Source organism: Heptranchias perlo, unplaced genomic scaffold (genome assembly GCF_035084215.1).
Source record: "Heptranchias perlo isolate sHepPer1 unplaced genomic scaffold, sHepPer1.hap1 HAP1_SCAFFOLD_47, whole genome shotgun sequence".
In the NCBI taxonomy this organism is placed as follows: Eukaryota; Metazoa; Chordata; class Chondrichthyes; order Hexanchiformes; family Hexanchidae; genus Heptranchias; species Heptranchias perlo.
This window is the reverse complement of record NW_027139484.1, coordinates 10,187,202-10,213,334: the sequence shown is the minus strand read 5'-3', so window position 1 is coordinate 10,213,334 and position 26,133 is coordinate 10,187,202. Positions and strand designations below refer to the sequence as shown.

The 26,133-nt window shown below is 45.3% G+C and overlaps 6 non-coding genes across 6 annotated transcripts; 3 read left to right on the top strand and 3 right to left on the bottom strand.

Moving 5' to 3' along the window:
• Positions 1 to 2,398: 2,398 nt before the first annotated feature.
• Positions 2,399 to 2,471, bottom strand: trnaa-agc (transfer RNA alanine (anticodon AGC)). The gene has a single exon. It is a non-coding gene; the product is annotated as a tRNA-Ala (tRNA).
• A 13,825-nt stretch (positions 2,472 to 16,296) lies between these two features.
• Positions 16,297 to 16,369, top strand: trnak-cuu (transfer RNA lysine (anticodon CUU)). The gene has a single exon. It is a non-coding gene; the product is annotated as a tRNA-Lys (tRNA).
• A 2,172-nt stretch (positions 16,370 to 18,541) lies between these two features.
• Positions 18,542 to 18,613, bottom strand: trnae-uuc (transfer RNA glutamic acid (anticodon UUC)). The gene has a single exon. It is a non-coding gene; the product is annotated as a tRNA-Glu (tRNA).
• Positions 18,614 to 21,160: 2,547 nt separating this feature from the next.
• Positions 21,161 to 21,233, top strand: trnak-cuu (transfer RNA lysine (anticodon CUU)). The gene has a single exon. It is a non-coding gene; the product is annotated as a tRNA-Lys (tRNA).
• A 78-nt stretch (positions 21,234 to 21,311) lies between these two features.
• trnal-cag (transfer RNA leucine (anticodon CAG)) lies at positions 21,312 to 21,394 on the top strand. The gene has a single exon. It is a non-coding gene; the product is annotated as a tRNA-Leu (tRNA).
• A 2,579-nt stretch (positions 21,395 to 23,973) lies between these two features.
• Positions 23,974 to 24,047, bottom strand: trnay-gua (transfer RNA tyrosine (anticodon GUA)). Its single transcript has one exon. It is a non-coding gene; the product is annotated as a tRNA-Tyr (tRNA).
• Between the last annotated feature and the right edge of the window lie 2,086 nt (positions 24,048 to 26,133).

The following is a 26,133-nucleotide window of genomic DNA, read 5'->3' as shown; positions in this document are numbered from 1 at the left end:
CAATCCGTGGTATCGAGTATTCGCAAGTGAGCAACCGCAAAACGGGAAGGCACAGTAATCGTGAATGATGCCGAGAAGAGCCCGAGCCTGCGGAACGCAGACGAGGTCATCGGAAAAGAACAGCAGCCCGAGCTTGAGGAAACAGCGAGAGCTCTGTCTGTCTGTCGGTCTGTCTGACTGATGGAAGGCTGATTTGCCTGAAAGTGAGTGCGGTTTGACGTGTTGTTATTCAAAGGTACGCCCTGCTGGTGAGCAGAGGCAAGTGCTCGAGCAAAACAGCCGTTTTCGGGCAGACACAAAAAGCTTTCAGGTTTCAGAAAGGAAAGGAGGTCTCCTGTGCCTCAGCGCCAACATGTTAAGCTTTTGGCTGTCTGTAAAGTAAAGAAAACGGCCTTGAGCTAATTTCTGCTTACTCCAAAAGCACGTTCGCTAGTTCCAACCAGAAACCTAAGGATGACTTTTCTCTGTTAATTGTATTGCAGTCCTCCGCTGTACTTGCTGAACGATCGAAGGGAAGCAGCCAAGATTGCTCTCTTTGGTCAATATTCACTGTGCGCCTTTTGACACTCCCGGACTCGTGGGGTCACGTGTGCATGACCGAGACTGACTCATTTCCTGCTCAGACCGCAACGCTGTGGCAGTATGAGCTGCTACTTTCTCTGCACACCCGAGACCAGTGGAGCATTGGATTTCGTGTCTAATGACAAATCAGAAGATTGTCTGGACAACTCCTACCTGACTGGATTGTTTTTGCCAACTGTCCATTACTTTATGACTATAGATAGCTTGCAAACTTACCTTATTGGTAATGCTGCCTGGCAGTCTCCACCGTTCGTGCGCTTTTCACACAGCAGGGAGTGCATTCGTTTTATTAACTTTTTAAATCCTGAGTTCAATCCACAGAAAAGATATCCGGACCTGTGAAGCTTTTTTCCATGTCTCACTTCATCTTTCCATCTTTGCTAAACACCAAAATCAAAACCTTTTGCTGACTGCAGCACACCTAAAGATTTGCTGCTCATTGATCTCGATTTATCGAAGCTGAGGATTGACGTGGGTTCTGGATTTGCTGAAAACTGACACCATTTTTGTTTCGGGACAATTCCCCAAGGTAAAAAAGTGAGTGGAGAATGCGGGCATCGATCCCGCTACTTCTCGCATGCAAAGCGAGCGCTCTACCATTTGAGCTAATTCCCCTACTTAGCGAGTCCACTTGCCCTTCACAATAGTCGCTTAACACTCGCCTCCAAACAGCGCCACGAATTGCCACCTCCCTGACTTTTTTCAATACTTTGTTCCAATCCGCGGTATCGAGTATTCGCAAGTGAGCAACCGCAGAACGGGAAGGCACAGTAATCGTGAATGATGCCGAGAAGAGCCCGAGCCTGCGGAAGGCAGACGAGGTCATCGGAAAAGAACAGCAGCCCGAGCTTGAGGAAACAGCGAGAGCTCTGTCTGTCTGTCTGTCTGACCGATCGAAGGCTGATTTGCCTGAAAGTGAGTGCGGTTTCACGTTTTGTTACTAAAGGCACTCCCTGCTGGTGAGCAGAGGCAAATGCTAGAGCAAAACAGCCGTTTTCGGGCAGACACAAAAAGCTTTCAGGTTTAAGAAAGGAAAGGAGGTCTCCTGTGCCTCAGCGCCAACATGTTAAGCTGTAGGCTGTCTGTAAAGTAAAGAAAACGGCCTTGAGCTAATTTCTGCTTACTCCAAAAGCACGTTCGCTAGTTCCAACCAAAAACCTAAGGATGACTTTTATCTGATAATTGTATTGCAGTCCTCCGCTGTATGAAGGGAAGCAGCCAGGATTGCTCTCTTTGGTAAATATTCACTGTGCGCCTTTTGACACTCCCGGACTCGTGGATTCACGTGTGCATGACCGAGACTGACTCATTTCCTGCTCAGACCGCAGCGCTGTGGCAGTGTGAGCTGCTACTTTCTCTGCACACCGTGCAGCAGTGGATATCGTGTCTAATGACAAATCAGAAGATTGTCTGGACAACTCCGAGCTGACTGGATTCTTTTTTTGCCAACTGTCCATCACTTTATGACTTTAGATAGCTTGCAAACTAACCTAATTGGCAGTGCTGCCTGGCAGTTTCCACCGTTCGTGCGCTTTTCACACAGCAGGGAGTATATTAGTTTTATTAACTTTGTAAATCCTGAGTTCAATCCACAGAAAAGATATCAGGGCCTGTGATGCTTTTTTCCATGTCTCACTTCATCTTTCCATCTTTGCTAAACACTAAAATCAAAAACTTTTGCTGACTGCAGCACACCAAAAGATTTACTGCTCCTTGACCTCTATTCATCGAAGCTGAGGATTGACGTGGGTTCTGGATTTGCTGAAAACTGACACCATTTTTGTTGCTGGACAATTCCCCAAGGTAAAAAAGTGAGTGGAGAATGCGGGCGTCGATCCCGCGACTTCTCGCATGCTAAGCGAGCGCTCTACCATTTGAGCTAATTCCCCTGCTTAGCGAGACCAATTGCCCTTCACAATAGTCGCTTCACACCCGCCTCCAAACAGCGCCACGAATGCCAACTCCCTGAAATTTTTCAATGCTTTGTTCCAATCCGTGGTATCGAGTATTCGCAAGTGAGCAACCGCAAAACGGGAAGGCACAGTAATCGTGAATGATGCCGAGAAGAGCCCGAGCCTGCGGAACGCAGACGAGGTCATCGGAAAAGAACAGCAGCCCGAGCTTGAGGAAACAGCGAGAGCTCTGTCTGTCTGTCGGTCTGTCTGACTGATGGAAGGCTGATTTGCCTGAAAGTGAGTGCGGTTTGACGTGTTGTTATTCAAAGGTACGCCCTGCTGGTGAGCAGAGGCAAGTGCTCGAGCAAAACAGCCGTTTTCGGGCAGACACAAAAAGCTTTCAGGTTTAAGAAAGGAAAGGAGGTCTCCTGTGCCTCAGCGCCAACATGTTAAGCTTTTGGCTGTCTGTAAAGTAAAGAAAACGGCCTTGAGCTAATTTCTGCTTACTCCAAAAGCACGTTCGCTAGTTCCAACCAGAAACCTAAGGATGACTTTTCTCTGTTAATTGTATTGCAGTCCTCCGCTGTACTTGCTGAACGATCGAAGGGAAGCAGCCAAGATTGCTCTCTTTGGTCAATATTCACTGTGCGCCTTTTGACACTCCCGGACTCGTGGGGTCACGTGTGCATGACCGAGACTGACTCATTTCCTGCTCAGACCGCAGCGCTGTGGCAGTATGAGCTGCTACTTTCTCTGCACACCCGAGACCAGTGGAGCATTGGATTTCGTGTCTAATGACAAATCAGAAGATTGTCTGGACAACTCCTACCTGACTGGATTGTTTTTGCCAACTGTCCATTACTTTATGACTATAGATAGCTTGCAAACTTACCTTATTGGTAATGCTGCCTGGCAGTCTCCACCGTTCGTGCGCTTTTCACACAGCAGGGAGTGCATTCGTTTTATTAACTTTTTAAATCCTGAGTTCAATCCACAGAAAAGATATCCGGACCTGTGAAGCTTTTTTCCATGTCTCACTTCATCTTTCCATCTTTGCTAAACACCAAAATCAAAACCTTTTGCTGACTGCAGCACACCTAAAGATTTGCTGCTCATTGATCTCGATTTATCGAAGCTGAGGATTGACGTGGGTTCTGGATTTGCTGAAAACTGACACCATTTTTGTTTCGGGACAATTCCCCAAGGTAAAAAAGTGAGTGGAGAATGCGTGCATCGATCCGGCTACTTCTCGCATGCAAAGCGAGCGCTCTACCATTTGAGCTAATTCCCCTGCTTAGCGAGACCAATTGCCCTTCACAATAGTAGCTTCACACCCGCCTCCAAACAGCGCCACGAATTGCCACCTCCCTGAAATTTTTCAATGCTTTGTTCCAATCCGTGGTATCGAGTATTCGCAAGTGAGCAACCGCAAAACGGGAAGGCACAGTAATCGTGAATGATGCCGAGAAGAGCCCGAGCCTGCGGAACGCAGACGAGGTCATCGGAAAAGAACAGCAGCCCGAGCTTGAGGAAACAGCGAGAGCTCTGTCTGTCTGTCGGTCTGTCTGACTGATGGAAGGCTGATTTGCCTGAAAGTGAGTGCGGTTTGACGTGTTGTTATTCAAAGGTACGCCCTGCTGGTGAGCAGAGGCAAGTGCTCGAGCAAAACAGCCGTTTTCGGGCAGACACAAAAAGCTTTCAGGTTTAAGAAAGGAAAGGAGGTCTCCTGTGCCTCAGCGCCAACATGTTAAGCTTTTGGCTGTCTGTAAAGTAAAGAAAACGGCCTTGAGCTAATTTCTGCTTACTCCAAAAGCACGTTCGCTAGTTCCAACCAGAAACCTAAGGATGACTTTTCTCTGTTAATTGTATTGCAGTCCTCCGCTGTACTAGCTGAACGATCGAAGGGAAGCAGCCAAGATTGCTCTCTTTGGTCAATATTCACTGTGCGCCTTTTGACACTCCGGGACTCGTGGAGTCACGTGTGCATGACCGAGACTGACTCATTTCCTGCTCAGACCGCAGCGCTGTGGCAGTATGAGCTGCTACTTTCTCTGCACACCCGAGACCAGTGGAGCATTGGATTTCGTGTCTAATGACAAATCAGAAGATTGTGTGGACAACTCCTCCCTGACTGGATTGTTTTTGCCAACTGTCCATTACTTTATGACTATAGATAGCTTGCCAACTTACCTTATTGGTAATGCTGCCTGGCAGTCTCCACCGTTCGTGCGCTTTTCACACAGGAAGGAGTGCATTAGTTTTATTAACTTTGTAAATCCTGAGTTCAATCCACAGAAAAGATATCAGGACTTGTGAAGCTTTTTTCCATGTCTCACTTCATCTTTCCATCTTTGCTAAACACCAAAATCAAAATCTTTTGCTGACTGCAGCACACCTAAAGATTTGCTGCTCATTGATCTCGATTTATCGAAGCTGAGGATTGACGTGCGTTCTGGATTTGCTGAAAACTGACACCATTTTTGTTTCGGGACAATTGCCTGAGGTAAAAAAGTGAGTGGAGAATGCGGGCATCGATCCCGCTACTTCTCGCATGCAAAGCGAGCGCTCTACCATTTGAGCTAATTCCCCTACTTAGCGAGTCCATTACTTTATGACTTAAGATAGCTTGCAAACTGAACTAATTGGCAGTGCTGCTTGGCAGTCTCCACCATTCGTGCGCTCTTCACACAGCATGGAGTGCATTAGATTTATTAACTTTGTAAATCCTGAGTTCAATCCACAGAAAAGATATCAGGACCTGTGAAGCTTTTTTCCATGTCTCACTTCATCTTTCCATCTTTGCGAAACAACAAAATCAAAAACTTTTGCTCACTGCAGCACACCAAAAGTTTTCCTGGAATTGACCTCTCTTTATCGAAGCTGAGGATTCATGTGGGTTCTGGATTTGCTGAAAACTGGCACCATTTTTGTTTCGGGCCAATGACCTGAGGTAAATAATTGAGTGGAGAATACGAGGATCGATTCCATTGCTTCTCACATGCTAAGTGAGCGTTCTACCATTTCAGCTCACTCCGGGCGCTAAATTATGCTTCACAATAATCACTTCACACTCGCCTCCAGGCAGCGCCACGAATTGCCCCCTCCCTGAATATATTCAATACTTTGCTCCAATCCACGGTATTGAGCAACAGCAGAACGTGAAGCAACAGGAAGCGGCCTTGATCAAAATGCTGCTTATTCCAAAATCACATTCGCTACTTGGAGACGGAATTCAACCAGCAACCTAAGGGTGATTCTCCATTGATTTCCACTATAGTCCTCTGTTCTACCAGCTGAGCGATCGAAGGGAAGCAGCAAAGATCCTTATGTTTCTTGATTGTTCACCGTTTTAAACACCCCGACTCGTGCAGTCACGTGGGCCTGACGGAGATTTACTCGGTCCCTGCCCTTCACAGTCGCTGCTTTGAACTCGCCTCCAAGCAGCTCCATGACCAGCAGAGAAATCTTGCCTTGGGTTAGCCCCTCCCTGAATACAATCAATACTTTGCTCCAATCGGCGATATCGTACATCAGCAAGTGAGCAACAGCAGAACGGGAAGCCACAGTAATGGTGAATGATGCTGAGAAGAGCCCGAGCCTGCGGAAGGCAGACGAGGTTACCGGGAAGGAACAGCCGCTTCCCGCTTGAGGGAGCAGCCAGAGCCCTGTTTGACTGATAGAAGACTTTTTGTCCTGAAAGCGTTTTTTTTTTATTTATTCGTTCGTGGGATGTGGGCGTCGCTGGCGAGGCCGGCCTTTATTGCCCATCCCTAATTGCCCTTGAGTGCGGTTTGACGTTTTGTTACTCAAAGGCACTCCCTGCTGGTGAGCAGAGGCAAATGCTCGAGCAAATCAGCAGTGTTCGGGCAGACACAAAAAGCTTTTAGGTTTGCGAAATGAAAAGAGGCCTTCTCTCCCTCAGCACCAACATGTTAATCAGTCGGCTGCCTGTAAAGTTAAGAGAACGGCCTTGAGCTCATTGCTGCTTCCTCCAAAAGCACGCTCGCTAGTTCCAACCAGAAACCTAAGGATGACTTTCTCCACGGATGCTGCCTCACTTGCTGATGATTTCCAGCATTTTCTCTTTATAATTCACATTTCCAGCATTCGCATTATTTTGCTTTTGATTGGATAAACCTCGCCCTTCTAAACCCCATCACAGAATAATCAGCAAGAGGGGCTTACAATGGCGGATGACATTACCCAGAATGCCGCGCAATGTAGAATACGGTCTATCTCCATTCGAAGGGGCGCAGCGGGCATGCGCGTCAAGGGCCGCCGGTCGCAGAAATCAGCGCCTTGGAGAGACCCTGAGATTAAGAGTCTCATGCTCGACCGACTGAGCTAGCCGGGCCTAAGCTTTCCTAACCGCCTTATCTGTTATTGCAGCAAGCCGGAGAAAGACTCCATTTCAAATTATTGGAATTAATTCTGAGGGACAGGATAAACTGTCACTTAGAAAGGCACGGACTAATCAAGGACAGTCAGCATGGATTTGTTATGGGGAGGTCGTGTCTGACTAACCTGATTGAATTTTTCGAGGAGGTGACAAGGAGGATCGATGAGGGTAGCGCAATTGATGTCGTCTACATGGATTTTAGCAAGGCTTTTGAAAAGTTCCCACATGGCAGATTGGTCAAAAAAGTAAAGGCCCGTGGGATCCAAGGGAATGTGGCTTGTTGGATCCAAAATTGGCTCAGTGGCAGGCAGCAAAGGGTAATGGTCGACGGGTGTATTTGTGGCTGGAAGGCTGTTTCCAGTGGGGTGCCGCAGGCCACGGTACTTGGTCCTTTGCTTTTTCTGGTATACATTAACGATTTGGACTTAAACATAGGGTGTATGATTAAGAAATTTGCGGGTGACCCAAAAATAGGCCGTGTGGTTGATAGCGAGGAGGAAAGCTGTAGACTGTGGGGGTTCACGTAATTTTCTGATAACAAAGCACTCAATCTATCTCTGATAAAATTTCGAACGAATACGTGGGTTTGATCTGGCACAGGCACGATGGGCCGAATGATCTCCTTTTGTGGACTAACATAATACGATGATACTAAGTGTTGTCTGACGGAAAAGCAACACATTCCAAATAAGAGCAGAGAGAGGAAAGCAGTCTAACAGCATAACAACACGGTGAGATATTGTATTTGTGAAGAAGAGGAGGGATTGTTTATCATGGTGGTAGTCACATAGGGTATCATTTGTGACTTTGATAAGGACCATTTCATGCTGCGACAGGGGCGGAAACCTAATTGGAGAGATTCAGCCCGGGTGCGGCCCCATCGTGCGCGGAAAGAGGGAAGAGGCGGGGGGGAGGGGGGGTGCATGTAAATGTCAGAGCTGGGGCTCACCGGTGGAAGCCGTATAAAAGTTTAAAACGGTACTCGCCCAACGTGGGGCTCAAACCCACTACTCTGAGAGTTTTTAAAGAAAAGGGGGAGCAGCCACTGTCTGTGTCTCTCGCTGCACTTGAAACAACACATTCCAAGTCCGAGCAGAGAGAGGACACCATTCAGTTGTCCGTTGTGTTAAATAAAATGCTGTCGGTTTCCGTAGTGTAGCGGTTATCAGGTTTGTTTTAAAACGGGGAAGTTCCCGGCTCGATCCTGGGCAGAAACGTTATGTTGGAATTTGGTCTCCAAATACATCCCGATCGATTTTCTTCTCTTGCCAAAAAGGGAGACAGTGGCTGCTCCCTTATTCTTTGCAAGCTGTATCTTTTACTTCATTAAACAGATAACTTTGAGTGATAGAAAACTGATCGACAGTGACGCTCACTTCAAGTTTTATTCCCTTTTAATCTGGAAGGATATATTGGCTTTGGAAAGGAGTTAGTAGGGTAGGATCGACAAACCTTTTCCGCCAGTGGTGGACAAGGGAACCGAACCAATCATCGACCAAGTTCTCCTGAATTCTCCAGTGCAATGGGAAACCGACCAACAAAAGCCCTTTCATTGACCGTGGAGGTTCAGACAAAGTTCTGATGACGAAGCGCTCAATCTATTTCTCTTGTCTGTTTCCCGATACTGTCTGCATCTCTGCCCTGTGTTTATCTCACGATGTGTCCACCTGCAGGGTGGTTTTTGAACGAAGACGTGTGTTTGTCTTCTGTTCGTTGCATGAAATAAATGAGGGCATCAGGTGCTTCCATCCCTGACATTGGGGAGCCAGTGGCAGACTTCAGAGTTGGGTTCTGTTAATTGTGAAGACGCAAAGAAAACATGAATTGCAGAATTATACAAACCAGCCTTGAGGGAAAAAACTGTGACCCCGACGTGATTTGAACACGCAACCTTCTGATTTGAAGTCAGACGCGCTACCGTTGCGCCACGAGGCCTGGATGTAACACTGCGTGTTTGTTTCTATCAATGTTTGTCAAGCACCGCTTTAGAGATCCGAGATTGGTGGAATGGGTTGGCTTTCAAATCCCCGCCCACTCCCACCGGATGTCAGGCAGCATCAGAAGTCTCCTTCACCTGTCAGCGGCAGCATGGCGCTCGCTTCCATCGCCTACTGTCAGCGGACTGCAGCAAATCCAATTACATTCATCCTGCACCCAGAATTATCACATCACAGGAAAAGGATGTGGGAAACTGCTCAAGATACATAACAGGAGGGGAAACTTCTGAAAAACACTGAGACTTTCGGTGTTTCGACTTCGATTCGAACTGCAAAAAAGAACGTGTGAAAATATAAACTATGGATCTGATGTTTATACATGTAGGAAACTGCTCAAAATACATAACAGGAGTGGAAACTTCTGAAAAACACGTGGACTTCCGAATGTTTGTACTTTGGTTAGAACGACAAAAAAGAACGTGTGAAAATATAAACTATGGGTGTGATGTTTATATGTAAATTGAATGTTTCTTGGCGGATTTTTCCCGTTACTCTCGCAGCTATGGGTTGTTAATCCATCAACAATAACTTCCGCTTGATTTTAGCCCGAGTGGTTACAAAATAGCAAGTTTCATAGGTTGACTTACAACAGAGTTGCACGACAGCAGTCTTCAACATTACATTCAACAGTATTATTATTTTAATATAACTGTCTACAGGTTACATTAATGACAAGCAATCAACACAACCTGACCTGTCTTCGAATCCAGGTATATCGGACCTGACGTTTGCGGACTGCCTGTGGCAATGGACTTCTGACTGTCCCCTATTGAGAGCTCTAACATTTGAGAAGGGAGCATGCCCTATCTTTAGACGATTCGGCTGCATTGTTCTGTACGTAAGCACCACTGATCTTAACTCATGGTCGTAAACCATCCCACTTTACTGACTCTCAGAAACCACCAAGGATTGTTTCGTGTCTTCGTGTTTATTTAGCCTTTCTCCATCATCAGGTTTTGGATGCTTATACCAGGTTAGCACAACCTGGAGTTCAGGTTTCCAGGGCACTCAAGCTTCTCTGGACATCAACATTTCATAATTTCTCACCATTTAAGAAATATTCTGTTTTTCTTTTCTTCCGACCAAAGTGAATAACCTCACATTTCCCCACATTATACTCCATCTGCCACCTTCTTGCCCACACACTTAAACTGTCCATATCCCTTTGCAGAATCTTTGTGTCCTCCTCACAGCTTACTTTCCCACCTAACTTTGTATCATCAGCAAACTTGGATACATTACACTCGATCCCTTCATCAAGTCATTAAAAGTCGTCTATCGGCATATAAATAGTAAACGGGTAGTAAGAGGAGGGGTAAGACCGAATAGGGACCAAAAAGGAGATCGACGCATGAAGGCATAGAGCATGGCCGAGGTACGAAATGAGTATTATGCATCTGTCTTTACCGAGGAAGAAAATGCTGCCGAAATCACAGTAAATGGGGAGGTAGCTGAGATACTGAATGGGGTGAAAATTGCTAAAGAGGAGATACTAGAAAGGCTGGCTGTACTTCAAGTTACCTGGTCCGAATGGGATGCATCCTCGGTTGCTGAGGGAAGTAAGGGTGTAAATTGCAGAGGTCCCGACCATAATCTTTCAATCCTCCTTAGATACAGGGTTTGGTGCCAGAGAACTGGAGAATTGCAGATGTTACACCCTTGATCAAAAAAGGGTGTAAGGATAAACCCAGCAATTACAGGCCAGTCAGTTTAACCACGGTGGTGGGAAGCTTTTAGAAACGATAATCTGGGACAAAATTAATAGTCACTTGGACAAGTGTGGATTGATAATAGAACGCCACTGTGGATTTGTTAAAGGCAAATCGTGATTGAGTTTTGTGATGAGTTAACCAAGAGGGCTGATGAGGGCAATGTGGTTGATTTTGTGGTTGTGGCCTTTCAAAAGGCTTTTGATAAAGTGCCACAAAATAGGCTTGTCAAAAGGGGCGATAGTGGCTGCTTCCTTATTTTTTAAAAGCGCTTTCTTTTATTTCACTCAACAGATAACTTTGAGTGAGCGAAAACTGATCCACAGTGACGCTGATTTCAAGTTTATACCCTTTGAATCTGAACGGATATATTGGCCTTGGAAGGAGTGCAGCACAGATTCACCAGATTGTTACCAGGGTGCAATGCGTTAAATTATGACAAGATGTTATATAAACTAGGCTTAAATTCACACAAGTCAAACTGCAAGAACTTTTCATTTTTGATACATACTGTAATGACCTGGGCTTGGGTATACAGGGTATAATTTCAAAGTTTGCAGATGACACGAAACTCGAGAATGTCGTAAACAATGTGGTGGATAGTATCAGACTTCAGGAGGACATAGACAGCCTGGTGAAATGGGCTTTATTAATAGAGGCATAAAGTACAAAAGCAACAAAGTTATGCAAAACGTTTATAAAACACTGGTTAGGCTACAGCTGGAGTATTGTGTTCAATTCTGGGCACCACACTGTACGAAAGATGTCAAGGCCTTGGAGAGGGTGCAGAGGAGATTTACTAGAATGGTAACAGGGAGGAGGGACTTCAGTTATGTGGCGAGATTGGAGAAGCTGGGATTATCCCCTTAGAGCAGAGAAGGTTAAGGGGAGATTTGATAGAGGTGTTCAAAATTATGAAAGGTTTTGATAGAGCAAATAAGGAGAAACTGTTTCAAGTCTCTGAGATGATTCTCTTAATTAACATTAATAAACACACAACTTTCTGTTTCGCACTGAACGAAATGCTAACAAGTTTGATGAATGACTGTCGAAACTACGCTAACTTTTCTGACTTTCTTCCCTTCACATTTTACTCACTTTATTTTAGGAGACTGCTTCGAAGTTTTCAGTGGTTATGAGACCAGGAATCTGATGCAGCCGTTGTTGAATTTGAAAGGATTGCAGCCCAATTTACACGAGACAAAGCTCGCGCCTGGAAGTTTGTGAGGAGCAAGTTCCAGCAAATTGTTTCTGACCCGGGATTAAACCGGGAGTTTTTCGTGTGAGGCCAACATGATAACCATTACACCATGAAAACATCTATTTAATCCAGCCCAGGTCAGATGGAAGTGTTAAGGGAGAAAGTGAACTGCTGACTCCCACTTCTGGGGGATATCCCAAAGCGCTTCAAAGAGGTGTAATCAAAAACATAGAATCATAGAATCACAGAAGGCCATTCGGCCCATCGTGTCTGTGCCAGCTCTTTAAACTAAATGGTGCAATTTTAAAGGGGGTGCAGGAACAGAGAGAACTGGGGGTATACGTACACAAATCTTTGAAGGTGGCAGGACAAGTTGAATAGATTGTAAAAAAAAAGTATTCAGAATCGGTGACTTTATTAATAGAGGCCTAGAGTACAAAAGCAAGGAACTTATGCTAAACCTTTATAAATCACTGTTTAGGCCCCAGCTGGCGACCACACAATTCTGCCCACCACACTTTAGGAAGGATGTCAAGGCCTTGGAGAGGGTGCAGAGGTGATTTACTAGAATGGTGCCAGGGATGAGGGACTTCAGTGAGGTGGAGAGACTGCAGAAGCTGGGGTTGTTCTCCTTTGAGCAGAGACGGTTAAGGGGAGATTTAACAGAGGTGTTCAAAATCATGAACGGTTTTGATAGAATAAATCAGGAGAAACTATTTCCAGTGCCAGAAAGGATGGTAACCAGAGGACATAGATTTAAGGTAATTGGCAACAGAGGTGAGATGAGGAGAATGTTTTCACGCAGCGAGTTGACATGATCTGGAATGCGCTGCCTGAAAGGGTGGTGGAAACAGATTCAATAATAACATTCAAAGAGGAACTGGGTAAAAACTTGATGGGGAAAATTTTGCAGGGCTATGGAGAAAGGGAAGGGGAGTGGGTCTAATTGGATAGCTCTATCAAAGAGTTGGCACATGCACGATGGGCCGAATGGCCTCCTTCTATGATGTTTCCATGCTGAGATTCTATGTTATGGAGGATTTTCTGATGCAGTGGATATTCGGGGCAGAGGACCAAGTGGGGATTGAGCTCGACGGCAAGTGTATACAGTTCGTTCAAAGGACTGAAGCCGATGGTTTCATTCTTCCCGTCGTTTAGCAGCAGGAAATTACTCGGCCATGCAGGCGACATTTTTTGTCTTCATTCATGGGATGTGGGTGTCAATGGCAAGATCAGCATTTATTGCCCATCCCTAATTGCTCTTGAGGAGGTGCTGGTGAGCCGTCTTCGAGAACTGCACCTTTCATTGACTGTGTCATTGACATTTTCTGGATAGAGAGAAACTATTTCCGCTGGTTGGGGATTCTCGGACGAGGGGCCAGACCTTTCAGGAGTGAGATTAGAAAACACTTCTATACACAAAGGGTATGTTCCTATGTTCCTATGTTCCTATGATATTATTAATATAGAATTCCGACAGGCATTTGATAAGATTCCACACAAGAGACTGTTCGCAAAAATGAAAGCGCATGAAACTTGAGTCAAATTATTGACATGGGGAGAGAATTGGTTCGCAGATAGGAGACAGAGAGTCGGGATAATGGGTCCATACTCCAATTGGCAGGATGTGACTAGTGGTGTCCCCCAGGGATCTGTAACTGGGGTCTCAGCTTGTCACCATATTTATCAATGACTGAGATGAAGGAACAGAGAGTCGTATATCCAAGTTTGCTGATGACACTAAGTTAGGTGGTACAGTAAGTAGTGTGGATGCGAGTTGAAAGTTACAAAGGGACATTGATAGAATAAGTGAGTGGGCAAAACTATGGCAGATGGAGTTCAATGTGGGGTAATCCACTTTGGACCTATGGTCAGGGTATTTTCCAAATGGTAAGAAGCTCGGAACTGTGGAGAAGCAGAGAGAATTAACGGCTCATTTACATAAATCAGTAAAAGCTAACGGACGGGTCCAAAAATAATTTAAAAGACTAACGGAGTGTTCACCTTTATCTCAGGGGGCTGGAATATAAAGAAGTGGAATGTATGTTGCAGTTATATAAAGCTCTGGTTAGCCTGCGTCTGGAGTAACTGCGTTCAGTTTTGGACACTGCACCTCAGGAAGGATAGATTGACCTTTGAGGGGGTGCAGAGCAGATTGACCAGAATGTTATCGGGGCTAAAAAGTTTAAATTATGACGACAGGCTGCATAGACTAGGCCCGTATTCCCTCGAGTAAAGAAGATTGAGGGGCGGTCTGAGCGAGATGTTTAACATGTTTAAATGATTCGATAGAATAGAGAGAGAGAATCAATTTCCTCTGGGGAATCAAGAACGAGGGGTACATAAGCTTAAAATTAGAACCATGCAACTCAGGTTCGAAATCAGGAAGCACTTTTTTACACAAAGGGCAATAGAAATTTGGAGCTCTGTCCCCCAAAAGGCTGTGGATGCTGGGGGGCAATTGAAGCTTTCAAGACTGAGATCGATAGAGTTTTGTTGGCTGAGGGTATCGAGGGATCGGGAGCAAAGGAGGGTAAATAGATTTGAGGTGCAGATCATCAATGATCTAATTGAAGGGCGGAACAGGTTCAAGGGGCTCAATGGCCTCCTCCTGTTCCCAATGGAAATGTTGAGAATATGCTTTGTTGAGGCTGTGACGTCTGGGTCAACCCCTGTCCAAACAAGGCAGGTCACATTTGGGAGTTTAATAACTTTGAAATGAACATTTTTCTTTTGTGACTTGTGCAACTTCGATCAATTGAATAGTTATGAAAGAGAATCAATGCAGTCATTCGAACTTCTGTCTATTAATCAGAACAGAGGTTTCCGTAGTATAGCGGTTATCACCTTGTCCTGATATGCAGAAAGTCCCCGTTTCGATCATGGGCGGGAGCATTATGTTGGGGCAGGTTTTTTTTTTCCTCTGTGAAAACTATGGAGAAAACAGACACTTGGGGAAATGTAACATGGGGAAATGTAACATAGGAACAGGAGTATGTCATTCAGCCCCTCGAGCCCACTCCGCCATTTGATAAGATCATGGCTGATCTGTGATCCAACTGCATATACCTGCCTTTGGCCCATATCCCTTAATACCTTCGGTTGGCAAAAAGCTATCTATCTCAGATTTAATTTTTGGACTGTGCCCACTCGTCCTAGAATTCGCAACCAGCGGAAATAGTTTCTGCAAATCCAGAAAATGTCAATAACACAGTCAATGAAAGCTGCAGTTCATGAAGGAGGCTCCCCAGCAACTTCTCAAGAGCTATTTGGGATGGGCAATAAATGCTGACCTTGCCATTGACACCCACATCCCATGAATGAAGACAAAAAAGTCGCCTGCATGGCCGAGTAATTTCCTGCTGCTAAACGACGGGAAGAATGAAACCATCGGCTTCAGTCCTCTATGTCTTATTTGTCATTGCACACAAATACATAACACAGATACACAGAGATATAATGATAACCACCACACAGTTACACCCAAATGTATTTATAAATGTCACAGATGCAATCATACATATTTATGACAAGATATATCATATTTTAAAAATAATCAAAATAAATTTTCAATGGCACACAGAACATAAACACTCACTTTATAAAGAAGCATGACATCCATTGATACAAATCCATAGTTTACATTTTAACACCGTCTTCTGAGCAGTCTTGAACAAATTCCACACACCGAAAGTCTCCGCGTTTTTTCAGATGCTGCCCGTCCTCTTCTGCATTTTGAGCAGTTCCTTTCCTGTGATGTGATGATTCTGGGTGCCGGGTGTGTGCCATTGGGTTTGCTGCAGACAAGCTGCCGCAGACAGGTGAAGGCTGCTTCTGAGGCTGCCTGACACCCTGTGGGAGTGGGCGGGGATTTGGGAATCTGAAATAAATGAAACAGTAAATGAGAAACGTTCATAAAGGTAAAACCCAACTCTCTACTATCTCACTTCGTGGCGCAATGGTAGCGCGTACTGACTCCAGATGAGATAGCTCAGTGTTTAAATCACGTCTGGGTCGCACTTGTTCTTCGCGCTGGTAAGAGACTGAATAATACATATTGAGATCCCTTTTTCACAATAAACAGAACCCTGCTCTGAATTCTGCCTCACTAGTTCCCCAGTGTCAGGGAGAGAAGCGTCTGATTCCCTCATTTATTTATTGCAAGAAACATACACAAACGCACTTATTAATTCAAAATCAGCCTGCAGCTCCACACGCACAGAGATAAACACAGCCAGAGAGACAGGCAAACACCGGGAAATAGACAAACCGGTTTCTCAGAGAATTGCCTGTACCTCCACGGTCGAATGTAAGGGCTTTTGTTGTTCGCTTTCGTTCCACACCTTGGAATTCAGGAGAATCTGGTACATGGTTTGTAGGACAAGGCACGGGCGCGATGGCCCGAATGGCCTGCTTCTGAGCTGTCTCCTTCTCCGATTCGAAACTCAGCCCCTCGGGGGGAGCCAGCAGCTGCCTCACTGCAATAACAGACCAAATGGAGAGATTTTAGTGGGCCCGGCTAGCTCAGTCGGTGGAGCATAAGACTCTTAATCTTGTGGTCGTCGGTTCGAGCTCCACGTTGGGCAAATTCTGTTTTAAACTTTGACGCTGCTTTTGCAAGTGAACCCTCTGCTTGCTTGACTGTCAGTGCAAGAGACGATTCTGTCAGTGCCGCCTCGTGCGCAATGATCAAAACTATAAAAGGAGCAGAAGGTTATTCGGGGTTCAGAGACACAAACCTCTCTGATGAGCCTGAGATTTAGTCAGAGGTTGCTGCCTCCCCGACATCTCTTGCCCTCTGACGAGGTACTTGCTCCGGTTTCAATTTACAAACTGGGTGAATTGTTGATCGGGTGTAGGAGAGCTGGTTTGTGATCTGAGCAGGAAACTCAGCGGCCCCGGGTGAGACAGAGAAAAAAAATCAGTCCAGGCCCGGCCCCAATCTGCGGATGTGGAAGAAAACACGGGAGGAGGGTATGGTGTGAGGTCCCTGTCAAACCAACTGCCCGAACAAAGCTGGCCACAGTCACAGAATCAGAATGGCTATTTCCTGACGGGGGTGGGCGTGGCCGGTTCATGTGGAACAGGATCCGGACGAGAATGATCTGATTCATAATGTTAGGGGAGGGAAATTAGGGAGCTCCTTCGGAACGTTCATTACTTGAAAATGAAGACTTTCTCCGGTGTAACTTGTGTGGTTTTTGATGAATTAAATGTTCGTAAAAAGGCATCCGTGGAGAAGGATTGAGAGCTTTTAGGACTAGAGGGGAAATGAGGAGATTTTTTTCATACAGAGGGTTGTTCCGATCTGGTGGCCACTCCCTGAAAGGGTGGTGGAAGCAGCTTTCATAGGAACTTTCAAAAGGCAATTGGACAGGTACTTGAAGAGGACTGATTTGCAAGGTTATGGGGAAAAGGCTGGGTTTTTTGGACTAAATTGGACAGCTCTTTCAAAGAGTAGGCAGGGCAACACGGCCGAATGGCCTCCTTCTGTGCTGTAATATTCTATGATTCAATTCCATGATTTAAGTGTGGGACAGGAGAGATGTTGTTTAAAGAGAGGTAAAACTGTCCCAATCAGAGCAGAGAGAGGTGACTGGTCGGTTCCCCTCTGTCCAGTATAAGTCACCAGCGGTTTTTTGTGGTGTAGTGGTTACCAGATCGCTTTACACGCGAACGGCCCTGCTTTCGATCCTGGGCGGACAATTTATGTTGCAATTGCTGTTTACATTCTATATTAATGACATGGATGAGGGGACCGAGTGTAATGTATCCAAGTTTGCTGATGATACAAAGGTAGGTGGGAAAGTAAGCCGTGAGGAGGACGCAAAGGGAGGTGGACAGGTTAATTGATTGGGTAAGAAGGTGGCAGTTGGAGTATAAGGTGGGAAAATGTGAAATTGTCCACTTTGGTAGGAAGAATAGAAAAGCAGAATAGTTTTTATCAGGTGAGAGTCCAATAAATGTTGATATTCAAAGGAAGTTGGGTGTACTTGTAAACAAATCACAGAAAGTTAACATACAGGTACAGTAAGCTATTAGGAAGAAAAATGGTATGTTGGCCTTTTTGCAAGGAGGTTGGAGTATAAGAGTAAGGAAGTCTTGCTGCAATTAAATAGGGCTTTGGTGAGAACACACCTGGAGTACTTTGATGTAGTCTACTTGGATTTTAGCAAGGCTTTTGACAAGGTCCCAATTGGCAGACTGGTCAAAAAAGATGTGATTGCACTAGAGAGGGTACAGAGGAGATTTACGAGGAGGTTGCCAGGGCTGGAGATTTTTGGCTGTGAGGAAAGATTGGAGAGGATGGGGTTGTTTTCTTTGGAACAGAGGAATCTGAGGAGTGATTTAATTGAGGTGTACAAAATTATGAAGGGCCTGGATAGAATGGATGGGAAGGACCTATTTACCATAGCAGGGAGGTCAATAACCAGGGGGCATAGATTTAAAGTGATTGGTAGAAGGATTAGAGGGGAGCTGAGGAGAATTTTTTCACCCAGAGGGTGTTTGGGGTCTGGAACTCACTGCCTGAAAGGGTGGTATAGGCAGAATCCCTCGTTACATTTTTTAAAAAAATACTTGGATTTGCACCTGAAGTGGTGTAACCTGCAAGACGACGGACCGATTGCTGGAAAGTGGGATGAGGCTGGGTGGCTCATTTTCGGCCGGCCCGGACGCGATGGGCCGAATGGCCTCCTTCTGTGCCGTCAATTTGCGATGATTCTGCAAAAGTGGCTCGTGTTTTTTGCAAGAGCAAATTCCCTGACCGGGAATCGAACCCGGGCCGTGGCGGTGAAAGCGCCGAATCCTAACCACTAGACCACCAGGAAAGGGGTGGAAAGTTTCTAAATATATCTGGGAGTGTTTGCATTCCGTACAAATAATATTTATGGTTTCGTGACTCTGTTAGTTGCAAATGTATTTACATTAATCTGTATTATTTATTTATTTATTGGGGTGTATATATTGTAAATCTACTTCTGGCGCTGATAAGAGTTCATATAATTCCGCAATTAATGTTTCATTTGCGTTTTCACAATAACAGGACTGTCTCACTGGTTCCCCAGTGTCAGGGAGGGAAGTGTCTGATGCCCTCTTTTATTTAATGTTACAAACAGAAGACAAACACTCGTATTCGTTCAAAATCAACCTGAAGGTGGACACACACACAGAGATAAACACAGCCAATGATATGGTCGTAATGTTGGGACTGCTGCACATGCATACCCAGGGGCGAGTTTACTGCAATGATAGACAAGAGCGACGAAGCTTTTCAAGCCCGGTTAGCTCAGTCGATAGAGTGTGAAACTCTAAGTCTGAGGGGCGTAAACTCAAGCCTCATGTTGGGCGGATTCTCATTTAACCTTTTTATGTTGCTTTCAGGGGTGAACCCAAGCTCTGACTCCCCCCGACATCCCGTGCAGTGTCACCGCGCACATTGTGGCCGCGCCCGGGCTGATTTCTCTCTCTCTCACCCGGGACCGCTGAGTCTGCTGTACCGTGATCACCAACTCATCCAGTTTGTGAATTTAAACCGGAACAGGTTTCTCGCAAAGGGCAAGAGAAATAGGGAAGGCTGCAACTTCTGACAGAATCTCATTCACATTAAAGGTTTGTGTATCTGAATCCCTAACACTTTCTGCAACTTTTAAAAGTTTTGACATTCACTGTACAGGACGCGGCACCTTGAGACTCGTCTCTGACACTCACAGTGATGCGTTGGGCTGTTTTCACTCGTAAAACAGCTTTTGTGATATTGTGATATTGTCTTAGACTCCCTCACCAGCGGAAAGGGTTTGTCTATCTCCCTTTCAAAATCCTAAAAAGCCTTCTATATTCCAGGGAATACAAGTATGCAACCGCTCCTCATAATTTAACCCTTCGAGCCCTGCTAACATTCTGGTAAATCTGGGCTGCGCTCCTTCCAAGGCCAATATACCCTTTTGGAGTAAAAGGGAATAAAATTTAAAATGAGCGTCACTGAGGATCAGTTTTCTATCACTCAAAGTTATCTGCTTAATGAAGTAAAAGATGCAGCTTACAAAGAATAAGGGAGCAGCCACTGTCCCCCTTTTTGGCAGGAGAAGAAAATCAACCTGGATGTTTATGGAGACCAAGTTCCAAAATAATGCTTCCGCCCGGGATCGAACCGGGGACTTTTCGCGTGTAAAATATATCTAATAACCGCTACACTACAGAAACCGATGGCATTTAGCTCAACACAATGGGCAACTGAATGGTGTCCTCTCTCTGCTCGTACTTGGATTGTGTTCTTTCAAGGACAGCAAGAGATTCAGACAGTGGCTGCTTCACCTTTTCTTTAAAAACGCTCAGGGTAGTGGGTTTGAGCCCCACGTTGGGCGAGTACCGTTTTAAACTTTTATGCTGCTTCCACCGGTGAGCCCCAGCTCTGACACTTCCCCTCGCCCCCCTCCGTCTCACCGCGCACGATGGAGCCGCGCCCGGGTTGAATCTCTCCAATTAGGTTTCCGCCCCAGTCGCAGCATGAAATGGTCCTTATCAAATTCACAAATGATACTCCATGTGACTACCACCATGATAAACTATCCCTCCTCATCCTTCTCAAATACAATATCTCACCGTGCTGTTATGCAGTTAGACGAGTTTCCTCTCTCTGCTCTTATTTGGAATGTGTTGCTTTTCCGACTGATAACACTTAGTATCATCGTATTATGTTAGTCCACAAGAGGAGATCATTCGGCCCATCGTGCCTGTGCTGGGTCAAACACACGTATTCGTTCAAAATTCGTTCAGAGATGGATTGAGTGCCTTGTTATCAGAAAATTGCCTGAACCCCCACAGTCTGCAGCTTTCCTCCTCGCTATCAACCACACGGCCTATTTTTGTGTCACCCGCAAATTTCTTAATCATGTCCCCTAAGTTTCGGTCCAAATCGTTAAAGTGGAGCACAAAAGGCAAAAGACCAAATACCGAGCCCTGCGGCACCCCACTGGAAACAGCCTTCCAGCCACAAAAACACCCGTCGACCATTACACTTTCCTTCCTGCCACTGATCTAATTTTGGATCCAACAAGCCACATTCCCTTGGATCCCATGGTCCTTTCCTTTTTTGACCAATCTGCCATGTGGGAACTTTTCAAAAGCTTTGCTAAAATCCATGCAGACGACATCAATTGCGCTACCCTCATCGATCCTTCTTATCACCTCCTCGAAAAATTCAATCAGGTTCGTCAGACACAACTTCCCCTTAACAAATCCATGCTGACTGTCCTTGATTGGTCCGTGCCTTTCGAAGTGACAGTTGATCCTGTCCCTTAGAATTGATTCCAATAATTTGAAATGGAGTCTTTCTCCTGCTTGCTGCAATAATAGATAAGGCGGTTGCGAATCAGCAGGTCCGGCTAGCTCAGTCGGTAGAGCATGAGACTCTTAATCTCAGGGTCGTGGGTTCGAGCCCCACGTTGGGCGAGTATAATTTTAAACTTTTATGTTGCGTTCACTGGCCAACGGTGCAGAATTGATGCAGAATGAAACCTTAAAGTTGCAGTCAGGATGGCCGAGCGGTCGAAGGCGCTGCGTTCAGGTCGCAGTCTCTTCTGGAGGCGTGGGTTCGAATCCCACTTCTGACATTGCTTATTTTTACGAAGACCTGAAAATATTTTATTTGTGGATTGGGTTGCAGCTGATTTTTCGACCAAGTTGATTTGCTCCTCCCACAAAAGCAACTGGCTTTGTGATGGAAATGTGACTTGAGAAGTTTCAAACGGTGAAATGTTTGACATATTAATGACCTGGACAAAGAAATAGAACAGCAGTGGGAAACATTTAAAACGGTGATCAATGGAGTCCAGGAGAAATATATCCCACTAAAAAGCAACAACAAACCAGCCAGAAATGACACACCAGGGATGAATAAAGAAACAAGGGCAAAATTGAAACTGAAGAAAAAGGCCCACACTGGACAATAAAGGAGAGATGGGAATGTGAAAAGACTGGGAAAGAAGTCTAAAGAACTATTATAAAGGCAAAAAGGAATATCAAAAAAAGCAAAGTATTCTCGACACATCAACAGCCAAAGATAGTTTAGGATAGGAATAGGGCCACTAAGGGATACACACGACAAACTCACAGGCAATGACAGCGAAATGGCAGAAATATTAAATAATCACTTTGCTTCAGTATTTACCAGGGAGACTCGTATTGTGGGCATGACAGTAGAAGAATAAATCAAAAAAATATGTAAAGACATTTAAGATCGAAAAGGGGGAGATAATTGATAAACTAATCAATCTTAGAGAGGAATTTTCCAGATAGGAGCCGAACCAGAGTTTCAAACCGCTCAGCCACGCTAATTTCCGTATTACTGTTCAGGAGCTTATTTCACAGGGACACGATTACTGCGCTCCATTTAGGGAGGCTCAGTGAAAGGCGGAAATTGATCCATTAATGGAATCATAGAATAAGATAGCGCCATTCGGCCCATCGTGCCAGTGCCAGCTCTCTGAACGAGCTGTCCAGTTAGTCCCACTCGCCTGCTGTTTCCCCATAGCCCTGAAAATGTTTCCATCCAAGCGTTTATCCAATTCCCTTTTGAAAACTGTGAGTTAAGAAAAACAATATTGAAAGGGGTGCTGGGGCCTCTGCAGCGTCGATGCAGAGTGTGTGATGATTGAAGTTATCAAGATGGTTGCTTTACACATGGTATGTTGTGCAATCATCCTGAAATATCTTCAATATCCAATACAAATTCAATTGCAAACCTGACGGACCAACACTGGAAAACAAGTCACGAGTGAACGCAAATCATCTGGGACCCGTTTTTAGCCTCATGGCACTTCAAATAAAGTGAAATAACTTTACATTGAAAAGATTTGGAACTTGCGTCTGTGCCTTTATCTGTTCCATTTCTTAAAGTTGCTGGTGTCTGATGATGGACACGCCTCTGCTCCCTCTATTGAACAAGAAAGGAGGTGTTTGACGTTGACGGGACCTGTTGGTTATGAGCTCATCCTTTACATTGAGTGGGTTCGCGTCCTTTAAACGGCGTCAACTTTAGCCCAGCGGTGAACTTCGCAGCAAACAAGTTCATCACCGTCTCACCGCGGGCACTGACTGACATGTTTATCGTTATTTCTTTCAGACCGAAATAAATAGGAACCGTGATTTTAAATTTGCACTGAGTGATTTTTAGGTAGTCGCCTTTAAATGTTTCAAAGGCGACTCCGAATTTATGATAGTCCGGCCATTTCACCAGCCGTGCTTAAAACAAAACATGTCTCTAACTTTCGCGTCTTTTTTCGAAAGGCAAAAAACATATTTCCCATGACCTCTGAAGGATGGACAAGTACATTTCAGAAAGCAGAAGCAAGTTCACCAGCCTTTTAATCCGGAGTCAGACCTTTGCGCCACGCACTCTGAAGACAGGATCCTGGATGTTATTATATTTTTCAATGTTTCTCAAACACCGTTTCATATCTTGGTTGAATGGATGAGTCTTATCAAATCTCCGCCAGATCCCACCGGGAATGAGACAGTATTGGAAGCAGCCTTCACCCCCAATATCACGCTGGCATTCATCGCCTGCTCTCAGCGGACTGCATTAACAGGGCATGGAGACATGGACTTTGTTCACATTGAATCAATGATGTGAATCGTTTAATATTTAATCATTTTTAATGGGGACAAGGTTTCAAAATATTTCCGCCCAGTTTCGAACCGGTGATTTTTCGCGTGTGAGGTAAACGTGATAACCACAACACTACGGAAACCTGACACCGCCAACCTCGTGTTAGGGATATAACCCCTCAGCCAAACTAATTTCCGTATTACTGTCCAGGAGCTCATTTCACAGGGATACATTTCCTGCGCTGTATTTCGGAAGGCTGCAGAGAAGGATCGGTGGGGATGGTCAGGCAGGGAATCCCAGAGCATCGCGCCCACACAAACATTTCACTGTTTTTTTTGCATGTTGCTGATATCCGACGGCAGTGTAAATTATGGCGAATCAGGCATGCTCAGATGACATTGTTCACAGAGTGTTTTCTTGCAGCCAAATCACACATTAGAAAACTTGAAATGAGATGAAGAGATCGGAGCCATTTCAAGTGCTCCCAGTTACTGCAGATCAGGAATCAAAACTTGGCACCGGCTTCAGGGCGATCAGAATGAGGCAATGAATCCGAAAGTGGGACGAAAAAGGTGCAATTTTCGTCCCTGGGTGGGCTCGAACCACCAACCTTTCGGTTTACAGCCGAACGCGCTAAACGATTGCGCCACAGAGACCGTCTGGACATTTTTTTTGCAAGATACACTAAAGCAGCGTGTCACCTACCCAAAGTTTCATTTTGCAGCCACAGAAATGCAATTGACCACTATCAGTGTTACTTTTCCAGAAATAAATGATGGGACATTGTTTGTGGAAACATGGAAACGGTCTGGTCTCGCTCAAAGCGTCGATATCACCGCCAACCAGCTCTCCTGCAACCGGCGCGCCCACCGGTGCTTTGTCTGTTAGTTAGTTGCACTGTGGGAGATCCTTCGCCACACTGACTGCAGCGGTTTAAAAAGCCGGCTCACCACCACCTTCTCAAGGGCTTTTTGGGATGGGCAATAAATGCCGGCCTCGGCAGCGACGCCCACATCCCATGAACGAATAAAAAGAATATATTCTGAGCGTCCTGATGCTGATGTCAGGTTTTGATCCCTGATCTGCAGTAACTGGGAGCTGAAATATTAATTGTACCGAATACAAACACTCCCGGATATATTTAACACTCTTACATGCCTTCCCTGCTGGCCTCGTCGTTCGGCTTCGGTGTTTTCATCACGGCGGCCTGGGTTGGGAATATGCTGTTACAAAAAAGAATTGCCAATTTTGTCGAATCACAGCAAACTTACGGCACAAAAGCAAGCCATTCGGCCCATCCTGTCCGCACCGGCCGGAAATGAGCTACCCAGCCGAATGCCACTTTCCAGCACTCGGTCTTTAACCTTGTAGGTTACGCCACTTCAAGTGCATATCCAAGTATTTTTTTAAATGTCACGAGGGATTCTGCCTCGACCACCCAGTCAGGCAGTGAGTTCCAGACCCCTACCACCCTCTGGGTGAAAAAAATTCTCCTCAGCTCCCCTTAAATCCTTCCACCAATCATTTAAAATCTATGCCTCCAAGTTATTAACCTCCCTGCTAAGGTAAATAGGTCCTTCGCCTCCACTCTGTCTGGGCCCTTCATAATTTTGTACACCTCAATTAAATCACCACTCAGCCTCCTCTGTTCCAAAGAAAACAACCCCTGACTATCCAATCTTTCCTCACAGCCAAAATTCTCCAGCCATGGCAACCTCCTCGTAAATCTCCTCTGTACCCTCTCTAGTGCAATCGCAGCTTTTTTGACCAGTCTGTCATTTGGGACCTTGTAAAAGCCTTGCTAAAATCCATGTAGACGACATCAAAGTACTCCAGGTGTGTTCTCACCAAAGCCCTATTTAATTGCAGCAAGACTTCCTTACTCTTATACTCCAACCTCCTTTCAAAAAGGCCAACATACCATTTTTCTTCCTAATTGCTTGCTGTTCCTGCATGTTAACTTTCTGTGATTTGTTTGCAAGTTCACCAAACTCCCTCTGAATACCGACATTTATTGGACTCTCACCTTTTAAAAAATATTCTGCTTTTCTATTCTTCCTACCAAAGTGGACAATTTCACATTTTCCCACTTTATCCTCCAACTGCCACCTTCTTACCCAATCACTTAACCTGTCCACCTCCCTTTGCGTCCTCCTCACGGCTTACTTTCCAACCGACCTTTGTATCATCAGCAAACTTAGATACATTGCACTCGGTCCCCTCATCTCAGTCATTAATATAGATTGTAAACAGCAATTGCAACTTAAATTGTCCGCCCAGGATCGAAAGCAGGGCCGTTCGCGTGTAAAGCGAACTGGTAACCGCTGCTGACTTATACTGGGCAGAGGGGAACTGACCAGTCACCTCTCTCTGCTCTGATTGGGACATTTTTACTTCTCTTTAAACAACATCTCTCCTGTCCCACACTAAAATCATGGACCAGAATCATAGACTATTACAGCACAGAAGGAGGCCATTCGGCCGTGTTGCCGTGCCTACTCTTTGAAAGAGCTGTCCAATTTAGTCCAAAAAACCCAGCCTTTTCCCCGTAACCTTGCAAATCAGTTCTCTTCAAGTACCTGTCCAATTGCCTTTTGAAAGTTCCTATGAAAGCTGCTTCCACCACCCTTTCAGGGAGTGGCTACCAGATCGGAACAACCCTCTGTGTGAAAAAAAAAATCTCCTCATTTCCCCTCTAGTCCTAAAAGCTCACAATCCTTCTCCACGGATGCCTTTTTACAA